General features: G+C 34.2%; 1 protein-coding gene across 19 annotated transcripts in view; it reads right to left on the minus strand.

Annotated features, from left to right (window-relative positions):
- The window catches only part of CD36 (CD36 molecule), a 156,027-nt gene that overhangs the window by 48,461 nt on the left and 91,450 nt on the right, over positions 1 to 16,116 (minus strand). For 2 of the 19 annotated variants that reach the window (XM_084974682.1, XM_005667692.4), the window contains exon 1: positions 15,435 to 15,633. The exons of 12 other annotated variants lie outside the window; for them this stretch is intronic. The gene's annotated coding sequence lies outside the window, so the exon portion shown is untranslated. Of the gene's footprint in view, positions 1 to 13,880; positions 14,154 to 15,434; positions 15,634 to 16,116 lie in introns of those variants that run through there. 5 more of the 19 variants (XM_084974695.1, XM_084974686.1, XM_084974688.1 and 2 more) reach the window with 3 other exon arrangements.

Consider the following 16,116-nt stretch of genomic DNA (forward strand, 5'->3'; position numbering starts at 1 on the left):
TGCAAAAGGAATTAAAAAAAAAAAATAAGAAGAAACCCACACACATCCCACTACTGATATGGCTCTTAAGGGTCTATTTTTATGTTCTGGTGAGGACCCATTGCCTACATCTGAGATCCTCGGCAGGCTTTTCTCCTTTTTTTTTTTTTCTTTTTTGGCCATTTTCCCGTGCAAGTAAGTCAGAGGCCAGAGAGACTAAAGGATCTAACTTTCAGAGCAGCTTCTAATATACTGTTTCACTATGCAGTTATTATTCCAGATGATAACCTGGGTCTGGGCAGGTGTAGGAAGTGTAGACTGGGGAGAATTGTCAGAGTCTCACTCTCCTACTAGAAAAACTCATTTCATGAAGTTTAAATAAAATAAACTTTTCTGTACAGCATTAATCTATGGTATGTTTAGATTAATAACTGCAAAAACAATTAGCGTTTTTGTCAATCAACAAGGATGACAAACAGACTTTTAAAAAGGGAAATAGCCTATTGTTCTAACTGGAAGTTCTTCACTATTTATCATCTTCTGTTAGTTTTGCAGAAGTATCATAAGCACAGAAAAATCTTTCTATGAAAACCAAAAAGTTAAATTTATCTTCAATTTTTTCAAATAAAAATACAACTATTAAGTAACATTTAAACCAAATTGCTATTTAGATGACACTTTATTATTAAAAAGTACATACTTCAGTTACTTTATTTATTTATTTTTTGTCTTTTCTGCCATTTCTTGGGCAGCTCCCACAGCATATGGAGGTTCCCAGGCTAGGGGTCGAATCAGAGCTGTAGCTGCCGGCCTACACCAGAGCCGCAGCAACACGGGATCCGAGCCACGTCTGCAACACCACAGCTCCCGGCAACGCCAGGATCCTTAACCCACTGCGCAAGGCCAGGGATCAAACCCTCAACTGCATGGTTCCTAGTCGGATTCGTTAACCACTGTGCCACGACGGGAACTCCACTTCAGTTACTTTAAAAGAAAGTCATTATTTCACAATATAACCAAATAAAATGCCTTGCATTTTGAGGGGAAAAATTTTCCTCAATATTAAAAATCCATTCTTATAAAGAAATTCTCAGAATCATATAGGCAAAATAAAAAATTTCAGAAAGTAAACTATCTCTCAGACAGACTAACTGAATAAATGCCTCTAAGTCAAACTTGAAAGACAACAACCTAACAATAATAGGCAGAAATACATTCCATTCATTAGATTGTATTTAAACCAGTGCTCATGGATTGCTTGTGCTGTCCCTTCTGGGCATGTATTGAATCTTTTTATTTGCAGGCTGTTCTACACAACAGGAAGGAAAGGCAAATACTTTTTTCCCAGTATTGCTCTTTTTCTAGTATATTTTGACTGAGACATTTATTTAGAAATTAATAATGTTATAAAGCTTTGGGGTATATATATTTTTTTTCTAATGTCAGAGCACTGAATTACGATAAAGTAGAAATAGACCAGTAATGTCATTATGATTTATGGGTTTTTTTTATTACTTTTTTTTTTTTTTTTTTTGCCTTTTAGGGCCATACCCACGGCATATGGGGATCCCAGGCTAGGGGTTGAATCAGAGCTACGGCTGCCAGCCTATACCACAACCACAGCAACACCAGATCCTCAACCCACTAAGCAAGGCCAGAGATCAAACCTACATCCTCATGAATGCCAGTCAGATTTATTTCCGCTGAGCCACGACTGGAACTCCTGATTTACGCTTTTCAATTAAGAAGAATTTACAAAGATTTCAGTTAATTTTAAAGGATGATTTCCTTATAGTTGTAAACCATTTATCTTTGTTCCATTAGTAAGGTAGTATAAAAGCTAATTCAATTAATATTTTGATTAAGGATATCTCTTGTATTGTAGTTAAGATGCTTTGATATATTTTCTTCTCAGCCTTTAATTCTCACATATGTACACCAAAATACACACCCTCCAATGTGACAATTCAGAAATAGCTCACCAACACAGGAGTTCAGATAGGACCTATTTTAAACCACATATCTTAAATATTTTAAAAGGATACTTAAGTTATAATGAAAATATGTACACTGTTAAAGAAGGATGTTTCAGAAAAAAATACATGCAAAATAGATACCTAAGTTGACACTGAACTTACTTGGATCATTATTAATCAGTGGCCTAATGTCATCTAAATCCTCTGTCTGGAGAGGACAGTGCCACACCCTCCCATGAGCAGCCCAAGGAATCAAATGAACATTCCCAGAGGTAGCTGTTAAATATTCATTCCTATAGACAACAGTTCCTGAGTAGCTTAGCTCACGAGACCCAGAAAACACACAGCTAAATAAAATCTGCAACCACATATTTATATTTTGCTCAAAACATTCTCCTGGAAGAATAAGACAGAAAAATGCTGTACCCATTTCTGAGTAATGAATGTTGGGGTTTTCATTTTAAAAAGATTATGTTATGTGCAGTATTTTGAAGGGATATGTTTTAGAGGAGGGTATATCTTGCCTTATGAAAATGTGCTATAGTACTAAACAGATTTTAGTAGAATGAAAGATATAACTGTTAATATACTAACGTCAACTAGGCCCAGCTCTTTTTTTTCTAAAAGACCATATAGGGTTTGGAATCCAACAGAATCCAAGTGAATCTTGATGTGAGCAGGACCTAACTACATTGAGTGGGGATTAGGAGTTAAATAACTACTTATTTTCTTAATCAAAAACATGGAGAAACCTAAATAAGATAATCTTGATAGCTAAGTGTGGTGAGCTGTGTGCCACATGTGGCAGAGATCTGATTACAAGACATCAAAGTGTGTCTCTTCCCATGAGGCCCCTACCCTTTTCCCCCTTTTCTGCTTTGGTTACTGAGATTACATGGCACCATCAGAAATGCATTTGACTTTTTTTTTTTTTTTGTCCTGTCTCTGCATTTGCTAGAATTTTGACTTAATAGGAAGGGAGACCCTTATCTGTTTAGTTCATTGCTGAATCCCCAGAGCACAGAGCAGACACATAGCTGGTAATCAGCTGAATGAGTGTGCTCACTCATGACTATTGTAACCACAATAATATTTTGAAAGGTGCAAGATTGACCAGTAAGGAGAAGTTATTATACTGTTTGTTCATACCACAGATATACAATGCTTTGAAATGAAGAGCATCCACTGTGGAAGGGAATGGGCCTAAATAGGAATTAGGAATCCAACCCTTCCCTCAGTGTATGACATATTATTGACTACCTTACCTCTCTTAGTCTTAGTGGAAATAGCTCCTTCTCAGAACTGTTACAAAGATCAAGAATGATAATATGAAGGACTTAGTACAGAAACTGACATATAGTGTTTGTATAATAAATAAGTGTTATGGTGATATTGGCTCCTAAACAAATTTTTATTTCAGGGAATTTATTAGAATAATATGGATGATAATATTGAAAATTACAGAAAGGCATACATATACACAATGGAATATTACTCAACCATTAAAAGCAAATAAATAATGGAATTTGGAGCAAGATGGATGGACCTAGAAATTGTCATGCAAAGTGAAGTTAAACAGTGAGACACCAACATCACTTGCATGTGGAAACTAAAAAAACAAAAAGGACACAATGAACTTTGCAGAGCAGACACTGACTCGCAGACTTTGAAAAACTTATGGCTTCAAAAGGAGACAGGTTGCAGTGTGGAGGGATGGGCTGGGGGTTTGGGATGGAAATGTTATAAAACTGGGTTGTGATGATCATTGTACAACTATAAATGTAATAAAATTCACTGAGTTAAAAAAATTTAAAAAAAAGAAATTTACGGAAAGGCATAAAATAAGACCACCAATTCTATTCCTTAGAAATGACTAATGTTAAGTATATGCCCATTCCCCAGTAAACCCATATATACATATAAAATTTAAAGTTATAGACACACACACACATATAACATATATATGCACAGTGACTAATGCATATATTGAATCAATCTTCAACATGCCTCTTCCGATATTAGGTGCCTTGAAGATATTCTCATGTCATGGAAAGTGTTAATGTTCTCTTTTTTCTTTAATAAAATAATTCCATAATAAATGTAGTATTGTCTTTTAAATGACCAGTCTTAGATTTAACAGAACTTCTGTTTTTTCTGATCCTCTGATCTTATAAAAACAATGCTAAAAATTCATGTACTCATAGATTTGTTTATATGCTGATGTACAAACCTGACTAGTATCCATGATGACAACGCATGTTTGATCACTGGCCTCACTCAGTGGGCTAAAAGATCCAGTATTGCTGTGAGCTGTTGTATGTCACAGATGCAGCTCAGATCTGGGGTTGCTGTGGCTGTGGCATAGACCTGAGGCTATAGCTCTGATTCAACCCCTAGTCTGGAAACTTCCATATGCCATGGATGCGGTCCAAAGATAACAACAACAAAAAAAAGATCCTTAGAACAGTATTTCTAGATAAGCTCATTCATGGAATGTGACACTTGTGGAGTAAAAGAGGAAGAATAAAGTAAGTTGAGTAATTATAAATATTGCAACATATTTGAGAAGCCAATACTAAAATTTCTAGAAGAGGAGTCACATGGCCCAAGTTAACAGTTTTGTTAGTGATGGAAGGTTTTGTGAATTGGGAGCAAGCAGATAGTCACCATGTTCCTGATTTCCTTTCTGGTCAAAGAGATAAGAGTCTCAACCTGAAGATCAAATCATATGGTAGATTTAAATTTTAAATGTAAACTGTATGCAGATTCTATGTAATAGATAAAATATTTTAAGTGATTCATTTCTTTTTTTTAGAGTACAGCAAATGAAAAGTAGAATTTTAGTATCATATACATTATAGCTCTAGGTTGTATGGATAAGCGAAGACCTATAAACTATGAGGATAATAACAGAGTTAACATGTATCTGGGGCTTACTATCTGCCAGTTGTAGAAATATATTTCACATATTATTTTGCTTACCTATTATACCAACTTACTATGTTCTTTAGACTACTAGTTGAGGTCACACAGCTAATATGTGCCAAAACAAGGATTAAAACCCAGAAAGACTGAATGAAGAGCTTGTACTTTTTTCTGAAGAAGAAAAAAGTATATATATGTACACATATATGAGGTCTTGATCAATACTTACTTTACATATTCTTTTCAAGACATTTGGGAAAATTGAATAAACAACTTTAAATAACCTGATATTAGATAAGAAAATATCTAAATACAACAAACAGGGGATGAACAATGAATACATTCTGTAAGTGGCAAGTAAGAGAATTATTTTGAGATTAAATAAAACAAAATTCATTCTAAAGACCTATAGCACATACATTGCACACCTACACTGTAAAGTTTCTCAAAACATTGTTTACCATTGTTAAACGCTAAGGTAAAATTTTTTTTATCACTTTAATCCTTGGGGTAACTGAGTGTGGAGATGTACACACACATTATTTATGCACATGCATAACACATATGATTGTGTGTGTGTATATATACATAAAGAACTATTTTTTTGCTGGTTTCTTCACTTATATTAGTAATGGCAGGTTCTACATGCTTTATTTGGCAAGGAAGTACTTCAAATGCAGGAATAAAAGTAAATATACATGTATGTAATTTTAAAAGAGAATATTAAATGCATAAGGCAGAACAGTATACAGTAATGCCAGGGAAAGCATGAGAGTTTAAAATGAAGGTTTCTAATATTACCTTTAAAAGAAAATTTCAAGGACATCATTGAAGATAAAAGGCAGAATATCAGAGTCATTAAAGTTTAGACTTAAGCCATGTAGTCTAATGAATCCAAGCACACGATGAAAGTAAATCTACTGTATTAAAGACATAAGATAAACTTATTTATATGTTTCATAGAAGCGGTGGTAGGAGATGTGTGTAAAAGAGATGAAAGTGAGAGCACCTCTGTAAATATGGATTGTTCTCATGTGGGCAGGGCCAAATCAGTAGGTAAATCTCATACACCTCTGAAAAATATTGGCAGACCTAATCTTAGCTTGACCTGTTTGCAATTGACTTATCTCTCTAAGGAGAGGGGGAGAAAGTCAACATTTAAATACTAAGAGACTTAAGGAAATGTTAAGATCAGTGTAATTGTCAGAGCAATTTGTATTCATACATTAGAAGGGAAATTATTAGGGGAAAAAGAGAAAATTTCAGGTAAACAGATAACTAGGCCTCAAAGCATGATGTTGTGAAATAATGGGAAAAAAATCAGTAAATAATCAGCAACAAAAATAAGCATTTAGTTAAACAAATGACCCCCCAAAAGTTCAAGAAAAAACATTATGTGAGCAGTTCATTTGAAATTTTACATGGCAGAAATATAAAATTCATTGAATTGAGGGTAAAACAAAATTTTGTGCTGATAAATGTCATCTAGACTATAAATAGTCCCTGAAGTGGAGTCTTAAAAATTGAATAAATAAAATGACTTTAAGAAAGTTTAGAGAAATCAATTTACATTCACATTGGCTGATGACTTGATCAAAATGAGAAAAAAAAATTATTCTGTTTAAACACTACTTTAAAAAAAAAGTTGGAGAGCATGATGAATGTATAAACACAGAAAACTTTATACAAAGAAATAAGGTGGATAATGAAACTTCAAGTGGTTTTGTTCCACTTAGTAAATAAAGAGACGTACTAACCACAATGGCTAGTCCTTCTTTAAACTCTTAAGTATAGTGACATCTATGCCATCTGACAATCTACTAAGAGAAAGACAAAACACTTAGGTGCCAGATTCCTGAAAGATACATGCGTGCAACAGGCACATTACATACACTTTTCCAGGGACATGGAAGCATACCTCATTAAATTCCCTTTTAAAGCTGAAAAAAAAAAAAAAACTTTCTAAGAAGCATATTATATAATAATTTATTTTAGAAATCACCACTCAGGAAAAAATGTTTCTGATGCCTCTGTTTGTTTGATTGAAATGGAGAAGTTTGATCCTTCTACCCTGACACTTTGAAGAAACATTTGACACAAACCTTGCATTTGAGTGCAAGAAGTGACTAGAAATTTTTTAAAGGAATATAGTCTATCAAACCTTGTAGTGAAATCAGTTCATCATTTTCCAGATTGGTACTCAGTGCGCTTAAGGGAAGATTTGTTTGTGGCAAACGTGGGTTTTCTGTCTTGAAAGAGACCAAACGGTTTGGTTTAGAGTGCTACTTCTCAGATGAACTCCTTTGAAGAACTGGAAATATAGTCTTAAGAGTTCCAAGAATGCATAAGGTTTCAAAGTGGGAACATCTTGCTCATGCAATAGTTTATAAAAAACAAACAAAAAGCAGGTATAACACACATACATACCCACAAATAGACTGTACACACACACATACACACACACACTCACACAAAACTGATAAAACTTCTGAAAGCAAGTATTTTCATTGAAATGTTATAAATCACATAAGTTCTTTTCTATATACCTTATTTCCATGAGTATATTCTATAAATCATACACATTAAAATCCAAACAAAATAAAAAGTATCAGACTACTACTACTACTCCATGATAAGACAGTTATCATAAAAATTCAGAATTCTAAAATATCAGAATCCTGCAACTGTTCTGCATGTTTCTCTGTGACAGCTGGTTATCTGCTTGAATGAAAGCAATGATGATTAGTCAGGGTTAAAGTAAAACTTTCCCCTTCGAACTTCACATTTAAATTTTGAATAATAGAGAAGTTCGGCTCACCTATTAAATTTCATTTTAGCCCTGACATTTCAGTAACAGCATTAAAATTTGCTTTGCATTAAGGGGCAGTGGTGACAATGGATTTGATAGACGTATTAACCTTGTAGTTAAGCAGAAAGAAATCTTCCATCCTTGTAACTGTGCTAGGTAGGTTTATGTAGTTTTAGGTAACATCAGCTCTGTCTGTATGCAAGTGTCAGTTATCCTCGTTCTTCAATAAACAACCAAGGACTCGAATCATATTAATTCTGACCATCCCCTTTCAGATTCCCCTATGTCATTCCTCTCTTTTGTTCTGAGCTTGTGATTTAAGTAAACAGTAGCAGTCTATGTAATCTGAATGGCTGTGCAATGTTACCCTTAAAGATTTACTAGTCCTGCTAGTTTTACATGGTTTGATTAGTATATCTATCTTCAGAGACTGCTAGGACAACTGTTTCTTGGCTTTCAGGGCCCAGGGTTTTCGGTTGTGGTATTTAGTAAGCAAAATGTCCTGCTCTACAGCACCTCTTGTTCATGGGCAAATATGCAAAGGTGAATTGAGCTATTTACATGGTGTGAGTGAGTTTCGGTGTACTCTGTAATAATCCTTTGGTTAACAACACAGTACTTTCCCAATTCAGAGTAAATAAGCTAAGATTATTATTGTTTTTACAAGATGCATTTACAAGGCTTGGAGCAGCATCCTCCCTGTTTTCCAAGGACTAAAAACATTTGCTGGACCTAATCCAAGACTGTTGCAGGCCTGTTTTTCCTCTCATTTTCTACAACTCCTCAGGGAAAACAGGATAATCACAATAGGTTGGAGGAAAGAGGGCTACAATAAGAATAATTTGTAGATAAAATAAGTCCATAAAAACATAGAAACCATACCATTTCTTGCAACACAAACTTAAAATCTGCTAAATATTTCCCATGTTATAAAGAAGACTGGCCCAAACTATTATTTTTATAACAAATTTCAGTTTTAACTTCACAAGTTTCTCTGTTCTGATTTTTCCATTTCTTACGTAGTTATCCTGCATTTATCTGTTGTAGCTGATTTTAATTTGGTATCTTATTTCTAATATTTTTTTCAGAATGATATGTGGTTTTAGGTATATAAATTTGGAATTGCAGCCAAAATAATTAATTGCAACTGCACTTACAAAATCACAGCTCTTCCTAAATTAGCAGAAACCATGAATTCATGTGAATTCATGTGATCCTTTACTCCTTTTTTTTTTTTTTTTTTTTTTTTTTTTTTTGCTATTTCTTTGGGCCGCTCCCGCGGCATATGGAGGTTCCCAGGCTAGGGGTCAAATCAGAGCTGTAGCCACTGGCCTGTGCCAGAGCCACAGCAACGCGAGATCCCAGCCGCGTCTGCAACCTATACCACAGCTCACGGCAACGCCGGATCGTTAACCCACTGAGCAAGGGCAGGGACCGAACCCTCAACCTCATGGTTCCTAGTCGGATTCGTTAACCACTGCGCCACGACGGGAACTCCCCTACTCCTTTTTTTGATATGCTCACATTATCCACATAACAGGTGTTTCTATTTTGAAAGACACCTAGCTTCCAATGGCAGTTCAATACACAATCACACGTTTCCAAATTGTACCAAAAATATTTTCATCATAACTGAAGCTTATTCTATCACTTACTCTTTTAAGCTCATATTTACCATCCTATGTAGAAAATATGTAAATTCTTATGAAATTTTTTAAAAATGAAGATGAAATTAAATTTTTGCTATTTACTAAACTTTCTCTGGCTTATCTGCCATGTTATTTAGGTTAGGGAAAAAAGTACTGGGGCAATTTTCTTTTTTAGTCCTTCAATGCAAATTGACTACATGGAAAATCTTTCTATGATAAAATATTCTACCACTGACTGTCACCCTTTCTGACAACCTTCATCCAATCTTAGATGAATAAAATTAAAATTAAAAATAGACCATATCTGATTTTTGAAAAATTCTAATATGTGAATTTTGAGACATGCTTTAGGGGCTTAGCTTCAATTTTTAAAGATGGGTAAATAAAACTAAATTCAGTCATTTTGATTGACTAAATCATAATTCTTAAGGGATATTTCCATATACTTAAGAACTTCCCAGAGGAAAGGAAGACAGGAATATTTCCTCCAGAACTTACCTTCAAACCCTTAGTGCATCCTGTGATGTGAGAAGCCACAAGCAGCTGACTTTGCTTTCAGAGATGCCCCTCAGTGTTGATCAGAGAGGAGACAATTCAAAAGCTACCTCCATATTTAGACTTATAAAACATGCACTAAAGGATACTGACATGGTATTGCCTCTAAAAATATGAATGTTCTATTTAATATTTTCTTTTAATTAAACTATTTAATTGACATAAGTTAACGTATTATAAGAATTTTAGTTTTAGAAGAACATTCATCTCCTCAGCTATGTGCTTTATTCAGTATGGATGGGAATTCATCTTTCTACTATCATCTGTCCCCATCTGCATACTCTTTGTGTAAGAGTAAGGAAACAATAGTTTAGCTACCAGGAACTTCAAAGAAGGTCAACCAGGGTTAAGTTCAGAAGAGCCAAGAGCTGGATCCAACTGTTCCTGTAGAGTGCTAACTCTGGGGTTTGCAGTTAAATGGGCCCCCCAAATCCATGTATTGATTCAGCTTGTTTGAGTTGAAAGCACTCAAACTGATGCCCTGAGATTCTGTGTAAAATGTGGACTCTAGATAACATACATTTTAAAACTAAACATCTAAACAAACTTCTAGCTCAGTAAGTGTGATCAAGAAACATGATTTAATATGTAGGCCCCTAAAAAAAAGTAAAGGAGGAAAAAATTCCTGACACATGATTTTCTTTACCATATGCAATAAACAGAGATATTAATATAATATTTAGCACATACAAAATACTGTGACTCTATTTTACTTATATATATATATATCTAGAATACCTTAACTGCAAACCCTTAACTGCAGATGGGGACAGATGATAGTAGAAAGATGAATTCCCATCCATATTGAACAAAAGCACATAGCTGAGGAGATGAATGTTCTTATAAAACTAAAATTCTTATAATACGTTAACTTATATCAATTAAATAGTTTAATTAAAGGAAAATATTAAATAGAACATTCATATTTTTAGAGGCAATACCATGTCATTATCCTTTAGTGCATGTTTTGTCAGTCTGAATATGGAGGTAGCTTTTGAACTGTCATTAACATGAGCACTGCCCAGTTGAACTGACATGCTAGAAGATTCAGAAAATTGATGAATTGCAGAATTCTATAGAAATGAATAAAGTATAAAGAAAAAATTGAAAATATCACCAAGTATGTCCTTGTCCCTTAAAAACCTGAGTCGCACTGATTCTATTATCCTCAAGAGAACCTTTAATATGACAAACTCTTAAATGTCAAAACAGAATGCATAAATGCCAAAACCCAGGAGAAAAGGACAGTAACTAGAACCTTGTAGCAGCGGTCTAATCTCAGGAGAGACTTCAGGCTCTACCGCTGCTATTTGCCATGATAAACATGAAAGGTGGAATCAGTAGGGAGATAAGATAAAGACAATGCCCACGTATGAAGAGGTACAAAGAAGACTACAGATAATATATAGCATGAATATGCAAAAAACTAATATAAAGTATTATTAAAATCTAAAAAAAAAAATGCCTTAAATCAAAAAAGGCAGAACAGTTGAAAATGTACTTCAAGGAACAAACACCTAGACTGAAGGTGAGAATACATCCCCTAATGTCTTTTCCATTACTACAAAAATATGTGTTTCAAATAAATTAGTTTTTAACACATTTGTGTGTACAAATTATATGGTGTTTAAGAGTTTAAAGAGAAAAAATATGGTAAAAATTTTTCAAAGAAATTTGTTATATGTGAATGAAGAGTCAATAATGCAAAATAAAAAAATCATTAAAATATACTACATATACATGTAATGATAAATTTATAGATGGATTTGTATAGATTAATAGAAGTCAAATTTACAGAGCCTTTTTATTATCACATAGATTACATACTGTACTGGTCTAACTTTCTCGTGATTCTAATTTAATGCAAATTTTGTATGTACATAAGCAAATTTAGGCAATGGGATAATAACCAGCTGACACAATAAATTTGATATAAGTAAAATTACATAATGAATTTAAGCTTAATTATATATCTATTATATACTGTAAATTATTCTTTTCAAAATGTGGTTAATTATAGCATTATTTAGTTTTATTGTGTAAATAATAAGTACTGATGTGATAGAAGAACTGATCTGAATATTTTTACCAGCAAAATATGGAGATTTGGCAAAATGCCAGCTAAGTTAATTTTGCATTCAGTGATAAATAGGGTTGCCATAGCAAGCCCATAGTCACTGAGTTTCTAAGCAACCTAAGACTCCACAGACTTCAGATACTTAGGAGTCCACTGATCTTTCATCATTCCTAAAGGAAAAATACGAGAACTTGTGGTACCAAACTCAGTGGAGAATTCTGTAATTACCCAGTCAAGAACTGACCCATATAAACCATCCTCTATATTGATGGATTTAACTTATTAAATAATTTTATTTGTAGTACACAACTGATTACTCAGAGTGCTAAGTGGATTAACTTAGGTACAGAAAATGGTCAGTGCCTAGTATTGGATGTGCAGACAAATATTTGTTGAATGAATAAACAAGATTCAACACTTAATCCGACCCTCCAAATGCTGACATTCTTAAAATCCTTGCCTTTTCATATAAAAATACATCTGATGGTAGCATTCCTATTCAGCATGTCATTTCAATTTTTTGTTTTCTAATTATGTACATTTAGGTAATGTACATAATTATAAATCAGTAATTGTGATGTTGAATCAAAATATTTAATTATAGGTTGTCTGGAATGCAAAAATAACAATATTAACTACCAAAACATTAAACTGAATTGTGTGAGTCTGAGGTAAAAGCTAGGTTATGAATTTTTCCTTTTTATTAACGTTACCTGCCCTTGTCTACGTTAAACACTTTCTCTAGTCGTCTATATTCACATGACAGCCACTGTGGCAAACTATTGCCTCCAGTGTGCTCTTTTAATTCAGTTTCTATCTATTTAAGTTTCCAGCTATTTAAGATAATCACAATGAAATGGAGTTAAAGTGTACAAACAGTGTTTGTTTCTACATAAAATTATATCACAATACAGGTTGAAATAAGTATCATTAATAGAAATGGTTTTATGTCTGGAATCTGTAAAATGTTACCTAATTCTTATACCTGTTTTTTTCTGTCTCCCATTATCATTCTATGTAGCTAGCTCCTGCCATGTAAAACCTCATAGGGATGATCTGCGAATAGAAAACTGGCTTTAATTTAAAAGCTTTTTTTTTTTTTTTAACGTTACTTCCTATATCCTGTTAGCTGTTGTACCAAAGATTCAGTAGCTCAAGTCAAGTTTAAAATATGATGCCTGGGTTCCCTAACCTAAAATAAAATCTCCAAGTCACCTCTCTATTAAGTCATGGTAACCCCCTTGTTGATTAGATCCATTCCAGGCATGCCCTGGTAGAAACTGCTTGTGATCTCTCCTGGTTACTGTTGATTATAAGAAGTGGAGGAGGGTAGATTCTTCTTTCACCAAGACTGGGAAGACCACCACTCTGTTTACAATCTTAATCTGCGAGAGTCTAAAAATGTCTATAATGATATTCATTATAATTGCTTCTTCAGGTAAAAGCAACCGTGTATAATTTAACAGTCTTCCTGGGCAGATACATTTTTAAGAATAAAAGAAAATAGCTGCACATGAGTTTTTCCTTTCAAGACATTGCTCTATTAAGTTATTCCTCCGTTGTTGCATGTATACAAAAAGAAGTATGTTGGAGGGCTTGAACAATTTCAAGTATTTTTTGAATGTCCTCTTATCACTTAGTACTGTTATTATTCCTGACAAGATCATAGTAAAGTTACAACACCTGACTGACTCCTTCCACTTTCTTTTAGACACAAGTTCTTAACTAAAAGCTTAGGACAGGCACACTTTACCTCTCAAGAGAAGAGAAAAATGCGAGTATAGCTTAAACTAGACAAGAACAAAGCAAAAATTAGATCAAAGTCAGAGATTTAAGTATTTCAGGCACCAGTATTGAGTCCTACATTGTTAGGCTAGATAACTTCACAGCAATTACATAGGCACAATTACCAGTTAGGAGTCCGATGAAAAAGAGCAAGGTCACCAATATCAACACACTTTCAAAATGCTGGTTGGAATACAGTGGAATTAACACTGATGACTCTGGTTGTATTTGCTTCAAGTGCTGGGTCAAAATATTGCTGTGCATCAGTCCGCCCCACCTCCAAGTATCCACAAATGGCTGTGGAATTTTGATTAACACTCCAGTGAGGCAGTGGGATTCCTAAACCAAAGTAAACCCCGCAGCCTGTGTTTACCAAGCTCTCCAACTAGAAAATGATCTGCTCTTCCCCCTGTTCTTTCCTTAAAAAAAGAAACAATTACTGTGTGACGTTTAAAAGAACACAGAAGCAGCTCCTTCTCCAGGGATATCCCTACTTATTTTCTCAGAGAAATTCCCTTGACTCTTTACATCCTCGTCTCAGTTTAGGACTTTACAGTCTTCCTAGGAACCACATAACAACATGCACACTGGTCTTTAGGATAAGAAACAAAGTGTCAATAACAGATGCGGCAGGGCCTTGCAAAATGAACAAGTTCAGATTTATAACAGTTATGACATTCTTTTGCCATTTAAGAGAACATAAGATTAGCAAAATTCGGTGGGTATACTATTATATAGGCAACTTGGAAGAACAAAAAAGAAGACAAAAATAAAGGTATTCTAAAAACAAATTAAGCCATTACAGTATATGCTAAATTACACAAAACTATATGAGTTTTTCCTTTATCATTTAAGGCAATAATTCTGTAGGGATTAATGTTGATAACATGCATCCTCATATACACTATACTCAATGAAGATGGGTCATGTGGCCACTATGTGCCTAGAATTCTGTCACAAAGAAAGCATGATCCCTACAGTGTAATGTAATTTAAATACTTCCAAATAAGACATAATATGGGAGTATTGAAGATTTTAATTTACCTTTTTCAAAGTTGACAACTACCCTAGCTGTGAACATTCATTCTAGAGCTGTTTACTTAGCATGTAATTGATATCTGTAATTTAGCTATAACTTAGTTATCTTTATTTCCTAAGATCTGAAAATATTCATAATAAATATAATATTGAGGTTTTCACTGGTGAAATTAGTAGTTTCAAAGATATATAAATTGGCTAGAAATATTACTAGCTAACTCTCTACCCTTATAACACAGGCTATTAAAACCCATCAAGTCCAGTTCAGAAATGGTCCATCGCCTATCTCTTGAGTTCAGGGTATTACTGATTGCCTGGCTAGGACAGGATGGTTAGCTGAATTCTGCAGTTAGCATGTTAAGTCTTTGTCTCTGATGAATCTCCCATGAAAGATCCTGGTACACTTGGGACACTTAAAAGGACTTGAATATGGGGACTCCACAGAGCCCATGGAGCAGTTTGGGTTCTTGATACTTAACTGTTTCCATCAGAAGAAGCCCATTCTGAGAGGACTTTCCCTGCTTTGAGAAGGAGATCTGCAGCTCTTCCTACTCCTATTTACTGAAGCCTACCAATATTTGTCAAGATAACCCAATAATCATGTGTACCCAAATTGACTTGGATAGTTTATCAACACTTACCTTCAAGGAGCTCATATTCTAGAGGTGTAGCTCAGACACAGAGAATACTTCTGAATAAAGATTCTAGAGCAGACAACTACAAGTCTCTGGGCTCACAGGACATTCACATGTTTTCAGATATAAATAGCTTTGACTCTTATTTCAAAGACCTTTCGCCCACTTCCATGCATGACACATTTTTTTCTCTCTTGTTCATGACCTTTATATTACAAAATTTGAAGGAATATTAAGAGTCATCTAGTCTTGATCATTTGACAGATGAAGTTTCAAAGGTTTGGGAAGCCAGAAATTATTGTTTTACAGTGCCCTAATGGTAGTAAAAAAAAAAACCCTCAACTGGATTATTGATCTTTCTCCCGATTTTTTTTCTCTTATTTTTCCGCTTTTCACATATATTTTCCCAGGTTCTGGCCTGTTATTTTCTAAAGGTTTACTTTAATTTTTTGGTGTATGTCATTATACTTTGTTCTTCAGCAATGCAAGTCAGTTTACTATTAAGTTCCTGGATAATTGGAACAATTTACACCTCTTTGATTCACATAAGCTGTACCTTGTTACTAGAGTGTTATATGGTTTCAAAAATTACTCTGATTCCAGTGCTATTTCACCTTTTTTTTTTTTTTGTCTTTTTTGCCATTTTCTTGGGTCGTTCCCGTGGCATATAGAGGTTCCCAGGCTAGGG

This window comes from Sus scrofa, chromosome 9 (assembly GCF_054392235.1).
Source record: "Sus scrofa isolate SSC_HxYL_T2T_F1_AM1 chromosome 9, Sscrofa_HxYL_maternal_Yorkshire_Landrace_v2.0, whole genome shotgun sequence".
Classification (NCBI taxonomy): domain Eukaryota; kingdom Metazoa; phylum Chordata; class Mammalia; order Artiodactyla; family Suidae; genus Sus; species Sus scrofa.